General features: G+C 39.9%; 1 long non-coding RNA gene across 1 annotated transcript in view; it reads left to right on the forward strand.

The window, feature by feature from the left end:
- LOC135702254 (uncharacterized) overlaps nucleotides 1-19,242 on the forward strand; it is a 298,827-nt gene that overhangs the window by 217,615 nt on the left and 61,970 nt on the right. The window lies entirely within an intron of this gene.

Here is a 19,242-nt window from a genome sequence, read left to right on the forward strand (position 1 = left end):
GGAATTTGAAAAGTGCGTTCAGAACCGGTGGAGCAATGCCATAAGTAGCATGGATGAAGTGGATTGTGGCGCGTAAAAGTTCCAACCCTGATCGATTGCGTGTGGATAGGAATAACTTTGAAATTGATTGGTTTCGAACAGCTCCTTCGGCAGATCGTAGGTGTTTATTTGAATGATGTCAATAATCCATTTACACACACACTATCGTAGTACACAATGGCAATGGTAGTCACCTATCAACTGTTAACTTAGTAAAGTGTGTATGCTTCAACGAAAAACCCAGAAGCACTGAGAAATAGTACGACAATTAACATCTGGTTCTTTAGAAAATAGATGGTATATATAAATCAGCTCAGCAACGGAGCTGGCTTCCAAATTATATACCGTGACACCATCAATCCCACGCGCCGTCAAGTCAGTAATGGATCCAATTAGGCTATTGTTTGCTTTCGGTTGAGATCTGTTCAATAAATGTTACAGTAATAAAATTAGCCACCAACTTGGTTAATAGCCAACACCTAAGTGTAGGCACAAGGTAAGAATGATGAATCGAATATTCGGTCCAAATAAATAAATAATTAACAGAAATGTATCAATTGTTCGCTTTCCAAGCCACAACTTAGTTTTTTTTTGTGTGTATGTGTTTTTTAAAACCCCTAATCAAAGATCTTTATCATTTGAAGTTTAAAACGAAATAAGTTATCCAAGTTTATGAGAACCACAGAGCTTTACAAGTCTTGCAAATTCTGCCTAAATTTTTTTTTTGTCAACCAATGCCATGAAAATATTAGATTGCCAAATTCGTACCATGCCATTTGAAAATGTTGACATTTCTGAAATGATTGGACTGAGGGAACAAAGATTTCTATAATTTGGAAATTATGAACTATTAATAAAAACATTAGCCATTCCATTTCAAGGCTGATTTCTTGCATCTTTTTTGCCTTCAAGCAACGAAATGAATGTTGACGTATTTTGGAATTCACGAATCCATTTACGAGCACCCCGTTTTATAAAAATCGTGGTATCGTCTGTAGATGTTGCTGAACGCATCTCGGGACTTTAAAGATTTCACACGCACATGGCTCTCAAACAAAAAAACACTGGACAGACAAGCTCTTATTCGTGAGATAAGAGCTTCCGAGATAATCCAATTGAACACAACCGTTTCTGCTCGATGATAACCTAACTTGAGTTTATTATGACACATCTAAAGTTATTTCCGTAACAAGCCTTTTTTGTCATCAAGTCAACCGTGATAAGATACTTTGATACTTTGATGTGTGTTGACGAACTATCAATGTTATGCCTTGTTATGATGTTATAAGAACTATCAACCAGAAAAACGTCAGCCTTGTAACATGATCAAGGGGTATTCAACTTTGCACACCTTAATCTATGACGAGTGCATTAACTGTGCCTACGCTGTGCCGAATGAGCCAAAATCTGTCAATCAAGGCGTCAATATCCCATGAGTTTGGCAACCTTTAATTTATATTGACTTTTGCTTTTATTTATGTTTATATCGGGTTTTCGGTGAAAAATTTAATTTAATTTGTCAGTTTTCCAACGGCTTGTAATTGATTAACTGGAGTTTCAACTATAAAGTCTGGCGAGTTAAAATCGTAGTTTATTAACTGCCCAACGCTTCGGTTGTTTTTGGCAGCCTTCCTCAGGGGTAATGTAATTACGGTAGAATTAATTTCCCTCGAGAAAGGCTGGCAAAAACGGCCGAAACTTTGGACAGTAAAACTCTGAATTCTCCAGACTACAATAGCCGAAACTCCAATTATTTTATTTTATTTAATGCTGATGTAAGTAGTATATTCCTTTAGAAGTTCCAACTCAATTGAAACAATTCCTTTTGTCTCCGATTTTGCAAGGCCTTCTAAATAACGTGATAACATCCTCCCGAACCTTCAACATTGTCTGGAAGACCACGAAGGCAATGCGTCTGTCCTGAAACGAATCAATCGAAAAGGGTTGCACAGGGAACGTGAAGCTAAACGCTCCGAGAAAGTTCGCAAAGCAGCTGAAAAGGGCCTTAAGAAGACCGCAATGGCGTTTGATCACTGCTTTTGAAACTGAATTTAAATATTGATAATTCCATAAAAGTAGGTTCCGAACGTTTTAATCGCAGGTGTTGTTTTGCATTTTGATTTTCATAAAAATTTAAAAATTTAAAACGCGCTTCAACTTTAAATCAAATCCGTAATTCTTATAATCATTCCTGATGAAAGTGGGCGTCTTAGTGGAACACCTGTATAATGAGAGAGAGAGAAGGATTAGTAATTTCCATTTAATTCCACTACCGTATTTGCTTATCCTTGACAGATACGCGTATTTCGTCTACAATGTGCAGACTTCTTCAGTGTCGAAGTCGAGTATTAGTACAAGACACTGAAGAAGTCTGTAGACGAAATACGCGTATCTGTCAAGGATAAGCAAATAAGGTAGTGGAATTAAATGGAAATTACTAATCCTTCTCTCTCTCAATATACTTATAATCATTATTTATTTATCTGACCGCTGACAATATTCAATGTCTCGGATATAATTTTTCCGGTTTTGTCGTCCTTCTGGTTTAGTTTGGTTTGGAATTTATCTGGAGAAACTTCCACATATAAGTCTCCAATCCCCGATTATCTCGTAATAATAAAAGGTAGCGTCTCATGTGTGATTCACGAAATGAAACAATGAAGGGGAACATGGCGTATTTTGCGATCTCTTGCTGCATATTGTGATATCCTAATATGGAAGCATTTGTAATGATGGACTAGAAGAGTCGGTGGGGAAGAATCGGAAGAATATGAATAGCACATAGCGATCTCAATATTTTGAAGAGGAGAGTGACATTGTCAACTCTCTATTGTTATCATTTCGTGCATAAAGGGCGCTCTCTACTCCACACTCATTGGAGCATCCTTATGTTGGACTGCTTGTTTTTTGACCAATTGTATGATCATGCTGCTGGAAGGAGATTCTTTATTTTTCCGTGGAGGCGTATAGGTGACTTTGCTTATCGATCCTCGCAACCCGTTTTTGGCGCTTCATACAGTGACATATTGACAACAATCCGTAGTGAGGACAGCCCAACCTGGTGTGGTGTGGAGATCTAGTCCTGAAGTTAGTCTTTTGTAAAGTCGCCAGGCATCAGCAGGCGATTTGTTTTTTTATGATAACTTCTTATTTGAAAAAAGGTAAAAACTCACAAGCAGTGTGATAGTTCAATAATAAATAATCTCAACATGTAGTTGCAGACCATGCATTAATTTTGGTTACATACATAAATTCTATAATCCATATTAAATTTCATATGCAAGCACCGATCGAAACAAACGTAATGACGTCACTACAACCCCTGATTGAGTGAACGAAAGAAGCGAATCGTGCGAAGCGGAATGAAAGCCGAGTGAAAAAGGAAGTGCGAAGTGCATTCAGGCCTACAACTTCACACCTTGTATGGACCAGGTTGAGGACAGCCTACTGCTTTTTTTTTCTTGATTTCTCGATTACTTTTTCGAAGGGACGTATCAGCTTTTGTAAACAATGCATTTGATCGTCAATTTGGCGTAACTGGTAGCTCACAAACGCATACTAACACCACTATCAGTTAGGGGAACACTTCCCCTGTCTGTTAGCATGCGTAAGTGAGCTGCCAGTTACGCCAAATCGACGATAAAAAGCATTTTTTTTTTTATACAAAAGCTGATAAGTCCCTTTCAAAAAGTAATCGAGATTTGTTTTCTGTCAATCTTGTTTTCCGTCAATCTTTTTTTCCGTACTGAGTACCAATGCTACCGACGCCAGCAAGGCAGCTCTCACACCTGGACCCTACCTATCGACCCATCAACTCATGGACCGGGGGATCTTACGGCCGTGATCAACGGTGCCGACTGGGATTGAACCCATGCCTTGTTGATACTCCCCTCCTCCATGTTCACCTACCTAATTTCACATAAAGTGGTGCCCTTAGAGAATCTCCGCAAAGACGATTAGTAATTCATTCCAGTGAGTGGAAAACCTCTCACACGGGTGCAGCTTTTCAGAGAATTTAGCATCCATTGTTGCAAATAACAAAATATCCCAATCTATCGCAATGATGCCGCACACACAGGGCTGGAATGCACCTCAGAGCGTTGGCATAGCAACTTTGTGCATGCATCTCACAACACTCGACAAAGAGTGTGTAGTTCTTCCATTTACTTCGCACACTCTTTTCAAACTAATCTGTGAGAAAGCGATCCGCACAATGAGCGGTACACTCCGTGCGGCACAAGGAGCAAGTATAATACAACAAGCGCTAATGTCTTCTTTGAATTATTTGCAGACTTTGCTTGCCACGACTGCATGCATAGGGGATGAAGGCGGGCATAACGAAGAAACATTTTATCTTTTTGCTGAGTTTCCCATTTGCAACCCTACACTGAGTGGCACTCTTTACGTTGGAGCCATCGCAGCGATGGCTACACATTGAGCTTTCGTTATTTCTGGGTGTGTGTCTGTCTTCTCTTCTCCGCTGCTTTACACTTGCACAGGGTTGAAAGACAAGCAAACTTTGTGTGTTCTTTCAGAAAATCAGTACATTGCGCGCATTGAGTGATCGGATGACAGCCCTGCCCATACATATTTTTAGACTATGACTATTATCAAAATCAGGCCATAGCTGATTTTACAAATCAGTAAAAAAATCGATCCAGCCGATTTTTTGGAGCGTTTGAGATCGATACAAAAAATCGATTAATCAAACCAAGAGAATCGATCTTCCGAGTATCGATTCAAAATAACACATTCCAAATCCTGGACATAATCAAATTGAAACACGTCACAGCGTCAGATATTTATAACACGCTTATAACTACACAGCAAAAAAATAATTTTGATATCACGTCAAAGTGGATGCACTACAATCATGTCGAAAATATGGTGTAATATTACTTGCTAAAAAGGACAAAATTATCATTAATACAATGCATGAACTGACATTACGCTGCTTTTACTGCATTTGTTTATTTATGTGGTCATAAAAATTACATGAAATTTTTGACATGATTTTAGTGCATCCACTTTGATGTGATATCAAAATTATTTTTTTGCTGTGTACACAGAAGAAAAATTTGATTATGAATTGTGATGTAAACATTCATTCACGTGAACTTCTTTTTCATTTCACACAAACAAGCAACTTGTAAGCATCAGTGTTGTTTACAAAGATGGGCTTTTGTATACAATATTTCTGGCCTGATTTGAGATTTGGGCGTAATTGGTTTTGTAAACAAATACATCAATCGCTGATTTCTCGCGAATAAATGATGAATTTATTAGATTTTGAGATTGAGAATTTATTCGCGAGAAGTCGGTGATTGAAGTGTTTGTTTACAAATGCAATTACGCTCAAATTTCATGTAATGTCTCAGAACTTTACACGGTTTATAATGTAAACTTATATGGTATGTGAAATTTACACTATTTTTTCGAACTGTGTAGGTCATTTATGCATGGATTTAATTTTTTTATTTAATTGTCAACGTTTGCAGCTATGCCGTACATTGTTACTGTACCATTTAATGGGAATAAGTTTTAAAATACATTTAGTACAGTGGGGTACGAAGGTAGGGGCAGTTAGCGATCAAACACTCCTCCCCCCTCGCAGTTCTGTAGCACTAATTTAATTGTATTTTATGTGAATTATGAAAAATGCATGTAAATTTAGGTGCTCTGAGACTGACATTCACGAGCGTCAATTTTGACATACAATTGAGTTATATCAGTCGTGAAATTTAGCTCAATCGAAGCTACTTTTCGTCGACTGACGAACTTTTCAGTCCTGAAACACATAAAATTAACGCGCCCTTAGCATAATTTTACACGTGTGCAGAAAATAACATACTACTTTGTTGAGTCATGTGAAATTCCAAACCATCATCGCGGAATTTTCAATGATCGTGTAATTTACTCCTATTAGTTTAGATTATGAATTTCGGTTGCATTTTTCTTACTTGGGTACTCATGATGGTCTGCTTATGTTAGGATTAAATTGTTTTACCAGACCTGGCGGACTTTGGAATTAATCCAAACCAATATCACTCAAAACTAGGAGATCTTATATTTAGAACTATTAATTAATTTTCAGAAAATCTTTTCATAAGTATTATGTAAGTCGAGTCAAGCGTCATTTCTGGTTACTGCTACATAATAGGACCCTATATTCAAGCTAGAAACGTCTTGTATCGGTCCGGGAGGTCTGGGCAGCATGAACAGCATAAAACACAGCAATCCTTTTTTGTTACCGTGGAAAACGAATAAAAAGAACAAACATCTAATTATCACGTATTGCCAGCCAAACATTCCCAAGTAACAATTCAAGCTGAACATTAAGAACAGAAGCTGATTATTGGTTGATTTAAGGCGTACAAAGCTGATTAACATCAGGCTGAATATAAAGTTGATTAGTAGTGTATGAAGTGAATTGTATCCCCATAATCCAACCTCAAAAAGATAGCTGATCCAAAGATTGAACAAGCCTTATCTAAGCTTAACACAACTCCACAAATCAGCAATGCGTTCCACATATTTTGATAGCTAGATTTTTTAAATGTCGTCAGTGTCTGTGTCACTTGTTGCATGTCCGGCGTTTTAGTTCTTCTAAATTCACTGCCGACCTTTCTAATTACAAGCAGTGGCAGCAGTAGAGACAAGGAAAAGGAGATTTTTAGGAATAGCTCCAGGTAGATGTGGGCTGCGACGACGTCGGAAGTATGCATTTGTATTCCTGTGCTTTGTCTGTTTTATTGCACTAAAGTTTCATACCGCATTCCAAAAATATTACTCAATTATGGCACTAAAGTAGCATCCAAATTACCATCGAAATAAATCACGCACTTGTGTCCACATTGTGTTAAGTACACTTGAAAATGAGAGGTATGTTTTACTGTCACTAGTTGTTGTTTACAATTCTGCATTGCTGTATAATACTCTTCCGGTTGCTGTTATTCAGCTTAAATTTGTCGTGGTTCAAGTTAATGATCATACTTTTTGCCACACATATGCTTAAATGGCCCAGTAGGTATGGTTGACGCCTATGAGCGACTGCTGGTTTGAATCCCGAAATGCAAAGGTAATTTTTAGACTTATATTAAAAATATAAATATGTAAATCCAATTAGTCAGCAAACAAGTTAAAGCAGTTCCATATAAATGCATAAGATATGAAGCGGTCTTCCATTGTTATTTTTGAAATAAAACTAGAGAGCTGAACAAGGGTTGGAAAAGACTGTTATCTAATGCCTTAAAAAGTTTATAATGTATATTACTGTTAAGCTTTTGGCTGATTAAAATCACCAGCTTTAGATGTTTAAAAGCTGAACAAATGTTAACGTGGTCTATGTACAGCAATTATTCAATCTAAGGCTGAATTAAAATCAAATTAACAACACTTGTTAAGCATCAAATTGTGACCTGGGTATTACCATCCATTTGCAAGATTTTAGAGTTGAAATAACAAAGATTGACTGATCATGAAACTAGAAATCAACCAAAATGCACAAGAAAATGGCAGACTAATTTTTCTTTTTCCTGACAAATACTCTGAACACGTCCAGAAGAATTACGCGAAAGTCATGTTTATAGAAGACGCCACAGAGAATTACTTGCGTAGCGTAAAATTCAGATATAAGTTGTAGCATGTTACGTGATGTCGTATAATTTGCAATGATTAGTGAGATACACTTCATGTGCACGATATATTGTATAAAATTACGCTAGAACTTAAATTAGGCGCGCCTTTTTTCTGCTGGTTTTTAAATAACGCTTACGTTTAAATTAACTATTTGTTGCTGTGTACGTGTAAAATTAGTTATTTCTAAGTGTGTACAGTTCTCTCTCTCTTATTCGAAATTCTCCCAACTGGATGGAAATCTAGGCTAATTTGACCATTTCTCCAATATAAATTCTCAAAATTAAAAACTATAATATGCTTTCCAATCACCAGTTTCTTTTGACTTCCTTCTGAAGCTGTTTCAAACTACCTCCAGAAGTTTCTTCCGATTTCGATTAAAATGTTCTTCGGGCTTGCCCCGAAAGTTTCTTCCATATTTTTGTGGAAGCTAGTTTCCGTTTTATTACGATGTTTCTTACAACTTCCACCGGAAGATTCGTCCAACGAGTCCTGGAGGTTTCTTCCGACTTCCCCGAAAAGTACTTCAGGCTTCCTCCAGAAGCTTGTTCGGACATCATCTGTGAGTTTTTTGTTCTCACTGTCACCGGAAGGTTCTTACGATTTTTCCTGGAGGCTCCTTCTGACTTCCTCCAGGAGGCTTGATGACTTGCATCAAAGGTGTCTTTCGACTTCCTATGGATAATGTACAAAGAGGGCAATAAGCGCAGTACCAGAGCCAGCGTGAAGCCAACACGGATGCTGTCATTCGTTCATACACAAAATAACGACGATCAACATTGTTTAATAATGTTGACCTCCAAACGAAGCAATCACTAACTTACAACATTGTATCCATATATGACTTTTACTTAACCTCCCAAGCGCAACATCATTGTATGTTAACTGCACAATCCTCACACTTTCAGGATCATTAGAAATTGATTTCCTCGCTAATCGGACATCACAATCTAGCCCGATAATCTGCGCGCGAGGCTATAAACTGGACCCGTTCATTTTAATAACACCATAATCGCCAGCTAATCAAAGCTTGTATCGCCACCGGCATCGTAAAATAGTGTGCAGCAATCGCTTTCCCATTCTCTGGCAACCATAGGTGCATAATGTGTATCCATACTCAAACCGGGTGAGCCTAGTCGAACCGTACCAAGCCACGCCGTGACAATGTGTTTCTTCCGAAACGGGAAATCTACTTCAACCCAAGAAGTATGGAGCTTTGTGATTGTTAGTCTTGGAGAGAGAATAAAAAAAATCACTGGCGAAATGTCCAAATCATAAATTTCTGCACTTTATACTCACCGTTTTCGATATGAGTGGCTGCAAATATGCAAAACTGGTCGGACCTCTATTCACCGAAACCGGCAATGGCGCTGAGGATCACCGCTAGAGGAATGTCGCACTCTCGTTATGTTCGGTATGCTCTGCGCCTTTGTTTCAATGCTCCCTTTTCCAGTTGCACTCAACTTGTACTTCTGAGTCGAAGACGAAGTCGGAGGAAGTCGTTTCGGGAGCCTTTGAAATTTTTCGCGATTTGCATCTGTGGCTTTCTAATTCTCGACGGAAGACCGGTTGGAAAATCTCACATAGCTGGATTAGTTCACAGTTCGGCCAAGATATTTGAACCAGTCTTTTCCACTTGACAGGAGCCGCCAAGTTGGTACTTACAAGTGTCACCCGGACCAAGATTCGTTAATAAATTTCCGCCACTCCAACTACCGACCACTTCAACCCACAGGAGGGGAACGTCACCGACAACTCGACACCTGAGGAAGCCTAATGCATACAGGGTCACACCGAATCGACACTGCTGGCCGCTGCCGGCAGCCGAGCGATCCAATAAGGTCTGTTAATTTTCGAACCTTCGACACCTCCGGGGTGATATTTGTGTTTCCCTTTTTTGTACAACCGAGACACGATATGTGTGTGATTCCGAAAAGGTATTCCGATTCGAGTTCAGATAACTTACGTGGGGGGAACGTGGGGAAACTGGAGGCAAACATGGAAGAGATATGTGCTCAGTTCAGAAGTCATAACAATATTTTCATAAATCACCACTGCTGCCGCTGCCGCCGACAGTCGCAATGCTGTGGACCGAGCAAGCGGTATATTGTATGAATGTTCTTTTGGAGTGCAGACCGCAAGCGCAACCAGTGTGCGGCCCATTTGGAGCAAATTCATTGACAATCTGCCCTGAACTGGTCCGGCTTGTTGACAGTTGTTAGGTGGTTGTTTAGCTGCCAGTGAACGGCACCTTGCAGGTCACCGCTTGGTGTTCAGTTTGTGAATATGTAGCAGATTGCAGCTCTGTTCGTTCTTGGACATACGGCGTCTTCAAAACATAAACATTATCATCTCTAAAGTAAACTTTCCCCGTTGATTCAATCCTAAACGAATTGCCCAAAACTGTAATAAACTTTTCTCTAATTTTGTTAGCTCGTTACCGCGCTTATTTTATACGGCTAGTTCGCGCTCGCGCAGCTACTCCCAGTCGGAGCGAACGACCGTGTCGGTCACCGACGACGACAATGGAGATGGTATCAAAGCGCAAACACTTATGATCAGCAGCGATGGCAATCAGAGCACAGGCCGGCACCAACGAGTCATGTGAACCACAGTCATCCATCTCCCACGATGAGCGACCATCAGCGAGCTTGAGCTGTTGCTGGTGCCTGTCGAGCGGAGAGGGTCATACCTTACCGTACACAAAGCACAAGTGAAGACCATTAAATTGGGCGTAAAATCGATTTGATGCTATCGCGCAGCGGTCGCTATTTTCACTCTCTATTTCTTCCAGAAAAGATACCGGCAACATACGTGTCTACATGGGCTTGTGTAGGTCCGATTGGAATCGATTGGCCTCGCGCTTAGCCGGATCGTATATAGTCTCCTAGGGCCGCTGATTGTTGGTGGCCCGGATTGTAAATTAACCGTGGTACCGGGTTTGCTAGCACATGTGGTGAGACTTTCTTTTGGGATGAGATTCCACATGAAATCGGATAACGTGATATTTCACGAGAAGCGTGAGAATGTGTAATTGATCGGTGAGTATTTTGATTTTATTATTTTCTACAGCTCCGGAGATCAAAGTTGACTCGAAAAAACGCTACTGAATACACAATTATTGCATGCCATCAACTTTTTAAATTAATAAATCTACTTTCGGCTTAGAAGCTTTCTCGACTTCTCTGGGTAAAGAGCATCATGGTGGTTGTTAATCAATATACAAAGTTATGTAATGTCTGAAATCTCAATCAAATTCATTACTGGTATGGAGAATTTTCGGACCTTCGACACCTTCGGGTGACATTTGCGTTTCCTTTCGACCACACTACGAAAAGTTGTCAGGTTTTCACCAGTCACTCTGTCAATAGCGGATGGATTTTAATTAGGTACTATTTAAAATTACACAAATGTCCAACTGTTGCAATGGTTATCACCGATTGCCTGCAAAAGCGCATTCCCTAACACAGATTTCAAAATCGAATTCCATCCGATCTCGCCGAACGGTGCTTATTCAATCAACGTATGTGGTGATGCCAGTCGGTCTTTATCAGCAGCAACAACAGCAGTGCTTTCGGCGCGTGGTGCTGTGCGTTTTTCTCCAGTGCACAACGAAATGCTCACAACAAGCAGGGAGCTACCAAGGCTGCCCTCAAGAGGCCTCGATTCGCCGAAGAAGGAGGAAGAAGCCGCCCCGCTACTGATCGGATTCAGTTGCTCGTCGTGAGCCACTGTGGGCAATCTTTGCCAAGTGCGTCACCCGTGTTCCAAACAACAGCCTCATCCGTGTTGAAAACCCTAATAGCTCAGCATTACTCAACCATCTCAACAAAATGGTTTCTTTTCAGGACCACCATAAATTATTTTTGTTTGAGAGTTAATTTCCATTGAACGTTCACTCGCCTGGCTGCCAGCCGCATCACCCAGAAGCTCTTTGATAATGTACCCAGCAACACAACGTTTGTGGTCAAATGCGTAACAGTATTGTAGTAGTACATACAAATTTTCGCAATGACCGAATACCACATGACCTTGTCAATTAACCAAAAACACTTCAAAATAAGGCAAGGTTTTCTCCAGGACGCTAGAAAAAAGCAAAACATTCTCGAATTTTATGATTGATCGCAAATATCTCACAAATAGAAAACTAATTTTGTCATCAGAAAACGAGGCGCTTCAGTCGCCGAATATTGATACCGAGCACGTAATCGTTCGTCACATCCACGGTCGTGTCTTGGATACAACCTCTTACTTTTTTTTTGTTCAACCGGGATACGACAAGATCGACAAAAAACTATTCAAAATTATCGGAACTAAACCGCTACACTAACGGAAGGAAAATCGAGAATGCATTTTAAGAAACGTTCCAAATCGGAGTTTTTAGATGAATTCCAACAAAGATTCGTAAGCTAGAAGGAAATCAAATTTCATAATATGACTAACCAGTGGTGTCATGGTAAATTTAGAGCTGGTTCCTCACTGATTTTTTAGATATCCGAGCTCCACCCAAAAGTGCCCATAATTGTGATATAGGACTGTATGCATGTACACGCAATTTAGTTCCCTCTAACTGGCGTATGGGTAGAACTTGTCTGCAATCAGCAATGAAACTTAAAAACTACAAGGTACAGCCCTATGGGGTTGTACACAATGGTGACGTAGGACTACGTGGGCTTATATAATAAATCATATTTGTTAACTGCAGCAGGAGCTTGTGTTTTGTGTTGGAATAGAAATTTGAGCGGAGTTCTCTCTGTTTATACTCTTTAGTATGACGCGCTTGACATAGATGGTCCACAGCGACTCCCGAAGAGCTACTAATTCCGATCAATAGCGGTGCGGTTTCTTCCTCCTTCTATGGATGCTCATGTTGGCTGCAGCTCGTTGCTTGCAGGCAGCCTTTCGTTGTGTACTGGAGAACAATGTTCAATGCCACGTGCCGAAAGCACTGCTGCTGCTGCTGCTACCTATGTCGACGACCGGACACCACCACACACGGTGATTGGAACTGAATCCGATCAACGGTTGAGGCCAGCCTTGACAACTAGCTGCTTGTGGGGAGCCTTTCGTTGTGTACTGAAGAACCGGAAGGAATTTAACTTTGAAATCTGTGTTAGGGAAATCGCTTTTCGCAGTCTTCGGTGATAATTTTAACTATCATAGATACAGTTGTAAATTCGTGCAATTTTCAATAGTGAGATTTCGAAAAATGACAAAGTCTTAACTTTAACAGATGCGTAGGAATATTTATGATCGATTGGTAATTATTCGTTTCGTATTAACATTAATTATTATTTATGATCGATTGGTAACAGATTCGTCTAGGGGCAGCTGAGTTATTAACGTTCAAAATCTTTCACAATTTTGTTACATGTTCCATTTTCAGTTTTCACAAAGTGTACCCCCATATAGAAATCACAGACTCCTACGTTAAATGCCCCATTCATAAAGTGCCATTAACCCGTTTTGGTATCCATCGATATCTGAGAAGTAAAGGGACCATGCATTTATTATGTCACGCGAAATTGAGGAAAAATGAAACCCCCCTCCCCCCACAAAGAGTGTCATAATTAGTGTATCACCTAAAAATTCTTTCACCAATCATGCCATGCTTGATTCTCTGTCTTCGTTCAGAAACAAGAATCGGGAAGCGATTAATAACAAAACTCTTTGCAGCATTACAGAGGAGTAGGCAATAGACGCTATTTATTGAAGCGAGAGGTATCTCCAATAGATACCAGTATTCAGGTGACTGTTATTTGCAATTTAAATTTAAATTAAAAGTAAGGCATAGGCCATAGAGTTCCTGCAGATGTTCATATAAGTTTCCTGAAGATTCCAAAATTTTCCTGAAGTTCACAGAACCGCTCTGAAGATCATGTAGTTTCACTAAAAATCTCAAAACTTTCGTTAATTTTTGAGGACTTCCTCGAAGTTTTCTGGCCTGCCCTGAAATTATCTGGATTTTCCTGAAGTTCATTGATCATTTCTGAAGTCTTCCGAGCTTCTCAAAGCTTCCACAATTTTCCTATAGTTACAACTGTCTTGAAGTTCTTTCATGGTTTTCGAAACTACCCTGATACTCACAGAACACTTCCCTTAAAATGTGTATGGTCCCATGAACTCCTCTGGACTTCCCAAATGTTCCCTCAATTTTTCTAATAACCGTAGATCTTCTCTGAAGTCCCCGATTTTTTGACGTAGGACTACGTCTTTGATTTCTATATGGGGGTACACTTTGTGAAAACCGAAAATGGAACATGTAACAAATTAAGAAAGATTTTGAACGTTTATAACTCAGCTGCCCCTGGTCCAATTTCAATAATTTTATCACCAATCGTTCAGAAATATAGCTACGCATTGATAACAATGCTTCCGAATGTTGATTTTCAACAAGAAACTATTGAAAAACTGGTAAATATCCAGCATTGTCCAAAAGCGTCGAATTAACTAACAAATCCACCAATTACCTACATGCATATGCTGCTTCCCCAGCACAGTCGTCAGAGAGTAGTAAGTAGACGAAACAAGTCGAATTGGCATTCGCCTTCGATCCTCGGGCGCGTGCGAATAGGGAGGATGGAATTGCGTAATATTTTGCACACTCATCGCCATATTCAGAACCTAACGCAAATTCTTCGAGATAACTACCATCCGTCGTCTGGCTCGCCGTGGCGGTTTCTGACGTATCTCCAGTTTGATTTAGGAGGTGTGCTGAAAAATGAGATCCGTGATGCTGTCACCTACACTAAACACGCCAAGCGTAAGCGGCCATGGATGTTGTTTATTAATTTATTTGATAAGGCTCAACCGAATTAACTTTACAGAGCCGAGGATTCTTGGTCACTATACAATACATCTTAAAACTATAGTCAAAAGGTACAACACAATAAACACTTTATCTTCCGCTATCCAAAAAGCCTCCTCCATCAGAACTGGAGCCGCTTCCAGTAGTTTCATTGTATGGCAAATTGTTGTACGCCAACGAGGGTCAGAGCGCGTCCATTGCAGCAATGGACGCAAAGCGTGGTCAGCACTCACACACTCATCACGAAATGGTTGCTTTCCGCAGTCGACGACCTATCGACCGAAAGAACTGCTGATGAAGAACAATGAGGAGGACCACACAATGGTTGCTGCCGAGAAAACAGACGATCGTGTGGCACACATCGAGAGTGGTCTGCTTCTGTCGACAGCCGAGTGAACACTGAAGCGGCCATGGATGTCATCTACGTTTTTGAAGTGACATAGACGCACTCTGTTTGGTTTCGGAGGTTAAATCATCACCAACATTGGAAACAAAACGGCTCTTTTCAGGGCCACCAAGCTTTTTACAGTAAAGAGTAGGAATAGAATTCATCTGCCTGTTTGTCCATATTCAGAACCACCGACCACACAAAATGCTCATGTAATCAAACTGGAAGCAGGGATACAAATTATTTTGATCAACCTTGATCAACTTTGAATCGCCACGGCCGGATATTTTCGATGGAAGAAGCATCTAATTCGACGAAGACGGCAGGAAACATTTCTGGATCAACAATAGAATAGGGCCCATCAGCATTTGTAAACAAACCGTTCCAAAGCCTCACAAATCGAAGGCCGCTCACACAAACCAACACCAACATCTTGTAGGTAGAAGTTTTCCCCTATCCAATGATGGTGTTGGTTTGTGTGGGTGGCCTTCGCTTTGTGAGTAAAGGGCTTTGGAACGGTTTATTTACAAATGCTGATGGGCTCTTTTCTATTGTTGATCCAGATTTGTGAAGCCGAGTTATTTACGAAAGAGAGTGTCGATGAAGAGAATCGATCAATGTAGATAGGACCTATTGAAACCTATTGAGGCAGCTCCCAGAGATGTTATGCCTTAGAACATGCCGGTGGCGCCGACTGAGATTGGACCCAGGCCTGCTGGGGTGAGAGGTAATCACGCTAACCACCGGCGCTGATATCTATCACGGCGAATGAGAACGACCCAAATTTGAGTTTAGTTATCTCAGAAATAAGAAATAAAGTGCAGGACCTCAGCGATGGGTAAATTTGCCTCATGTTTTCCCAGGTTTTTCCAGGATTTTCCAGGGAAAAATTCCCGAATTTGAGAAAAGTAGAGATTGGTTTCACTCAGTCTATTGGTACTACTCCGAGACTGAATAAAATTTTCGTCAATTTCCTGATTTTCTGGCAGATCTTTTAGGTTTTCCACAGGAAACCATGAGACAAATTTACTCATCGCTGAGTTCCTACACTTTTGGCGATTATGAGTGAACTAATCTCAAATTTGGGTTGTTCTTATTCGCCGTGTACGCAAAAAGAAAATAGCCAGTGTCGCTACTTGATAGCAAACTACTCATAATGGGAGGAGTCTTTGTAGCTTTTATACCACTTCGTTGCACATCATTCTGCTTTAACCTAAAAAGATATAAAGCAGCGCTGCTGTCTGGTATCAGCTCATTTTCGCTTCGGACGGCGTGGTCAGCAATAGCAGCAGTAGGAAGGTGGCTTGTCCACTTTTCTATAACCACCAAGCAACACTTGACTGGTCGTGGCAAAGGAGGTGCCAATCGTCATCGCAAATTCTTCGTGATAACCACCATCCATCGTCTGGCTCGCCGTGGCAGTGTCTGACGTATCTCCGGTCTGATCTACGAGGTGTGCTGAAGGTGTTCGTAGAAAATGAGGTCCGTGATGCTGTCACCTACACTAAACACGCCAAGCGTAAGTGGCAATGGATGTCCTCTTCAATAAAACGGCCCTTTTCATGGCCATCAAGCTTACATCAGTAAAGAGTTGGAATAGAATTTATCTGTGCTTGTTTGTCCATATTCAGAACCGCAAGCCCCCAACGACCACACAAACTTGGAAGCAGGGGTGCAAGTGATTTTGATTGATTCTCGTAATCAACTTTTTTTTTTGAAAAAGATCACTACAAATTTGGTACGCCTACAATTCAAAAACGGAACGAGTTGAGATAATAGATATTTGGTCAATTAAAAGAACTTAATGCTCTTCACATTTATTCCGTCCACTAGCGGTCCTACGTCAAGCTTCCGTTCGTGCCCCTAGGCACAGACCCTTCTACTTTTTTAAATTCTTGGAAGCTCTTGAAGTTTTGTTAATTTCCCGGAAGTCCTCGGATCTTTTTTTTTATAAATCCCTGAATTTGAAGGAACTGCCCTGAGGATTTCTGATCTTCTCTGAAGTACTTGGAACTTTTTTTAAATTCTTCTTCTTTTTTTTAAACTTTTTTAAAATTACTTTTGGTACTGCCCCTGAACTTAATAGAACTGTCCTGAAAACCCTTAACTTTCTTTTAAATCTCTGAGGTTTTCAAAATGTTTCTGAACTTGTCTAAATGTCTTTAAATATCTCAAGGTTTCTAGAGACATTGGGAACCTCAAAATTGTCTACTATTTCCCTGAAATTTTCGAAGATTTCCCAATTTTTTCCTGAGGATCTTTGGACTTCCTTGAAATTTCAGGGTGCTTCCCGCTATTTTCTTGATGTGGTTCTTGAAATTTTCCAGAAGTTTATGGAACTGCCCTAAAATTAACGAAACCAATGCCCCGTAATGTGGGTAGATCACATTTTCGTGGTACGTTACGGGATGTAAGATCTACCACCGATTCCTAGTCCTGACTACTTCAAACGAGGGGAACAGGATTTTTCAGTAATCAAAGGAACACATCTTAGTCCTTGTAAGTTTGTATGCCTTGTTAATAGTGATAAGTCCTCGGGTTGCTTGGACCAAGGATGATCTTGAAACAAGGAAAAATGAGTTAGATAGTCTTCATCTATGTGATTTCTAATTTTCTAATCGTTGTTCCCTAGTTTGAAGTGGTTAAGACTAGGTTTCTGATGCATGGTCATTATCGGTGTCATTCCTTAATTTTGTTGCGAAGGAATCCAATTTTGACTGACAAAGGGGTGTGCCTTTGGAGGGTGTTTATATACTCCGAAGGGTATAAATAGCGGGACCTTTCAATTAGAGTCGGATCCATGCGATAAATGTAAGAATGGCAACTGAAAAAAAATTGAATACTTCAAGAGCACGAGATATACTACAATAGATCAAATTATTGGTCGCAGTGGTGTTAGGTCCCAAACAGAGGAAAAAAACGAAACAAATTCTTCGACAATTTTTTGACGTAGAACTACGTCTTTGTGTACTATACTGGGGTAATGTAGCGTTAGGTTTTGAATGCTTGTAACCAGTGTTGGCAAAATCAGAAATGAATTGATATTTTTCCGCTCTCATGCGCTCGCAATATCACGCGTGATATTGGAACAAAACATCACGCTTGATATTGATTTTACAAGCTCCTTTGATATTGCGAGACTATTCACAACGTGCAAGCATCAAGCTGAGAGTTGAGTCGACACAAAAATGATTCCATTGCACATTGTTTTCTTAGAAAGAGAAACTATGTGCTATCTCTTTTTAATCTTCACCGATGGCAGACCCGAAGGGACTGCTGCAAGCCGTTATGGAAGTTTCGGTTGCATTCGGGTGTAAAGCAAAAATCATTAAACTCAATCTCACCACAGTCTGGTGAGATTTGCAGTTGGTGAGTTTTGTTAGCTTGATTTTCCGAGCTGCGATATCACAGCTTGCAAAATCAACCGCAGCTGTTTGCTTGTTGATTTTTGTCTACGAAAATCAAGCGTGATCTTGGGCGTTGGTGAGATTTTATTTTTTTTGGTATTTTCCCAACACTGCTGGTAACTTTGTCATTTACAGATGAAATCAAAATCCAAATACGCCAATACATAGGAAATAACTCTACAAATCTGCAAAAATAAATGCTTTTCCATTTTTCCATAAAAAAAAACTTTTGAAAAATGAACTGATGATAATTTTATCTCTGTTTTCATGAAATAAACGATTTCCCCAAACCCAGTCGCCATAATCGCGTACCACTTGGTTGCAAATCGTTATGCTTCAACCGGAAAAGTAATAAAACAGCGCTGCTCATTTCCACTTCGTTTGGCATGGCAAGCAGCAAGCAGGAGCAAGAGGTGGATTTTCTCCCTCTATCTCTACCGTCGTGCTAAACTTTCTCGCAGGTGCTGCGACCAGATGATATCGGGTAGGTGTGGGATAAGCTTTAAGTTAAGAACGATGTCGTACCGAAGCTCATTTTTGTATCGGAAAACATTTCAGGACCACATTTTTACAGAAAGAGTGATATTCGTGGTATAAATCGGCGGTTTGACCAATTTTCAGTGAAACTACAGTACTATTTCCCTCTTGGGTGCCGTTTAAATATTACGAAACACGAAAAATGTTATTTTTACAAAACACCAAAGATTTGTGATGTCAGGTGCACATTGATTTTAAAGTTGTTTTGTCACGACTAACATTAGTATGTTTCCGAAAGTTGGGTGAACATGTATGGAACCTAATTATGAATAATAAAGGTACTGATTTTCTTATATCAAAAATTGAATCTTAATTTTAGGATTCATTCAATAACCACCCGAATTCAAAAAATTTAATTGTTCATTTTGGAGTTGAGTTTCCAAACCACTTATGTTGTTGTTGATATGCTTTTGACACTACCCTTAACT

This window comes from Ochlerotatus camptorhynchus, unplaced genomic scaffold, assembly GCF_037179485.1.
Source record: "Ochlerotatus camptorhynchus isolate MF236.1 unplaced genomic scaffold, CSIRO-AGI_Acam_v1.1 ptg000189l, whole genome shotgun sequence".
Classification (NCBI taxonomy): domain Eukaryota; kingdom Metazoa; phylum Arthropoda; class Insecta; order Diptera; family Culicidae; genus Ochlerotatus; species Ochlerotatus camptorhynchus.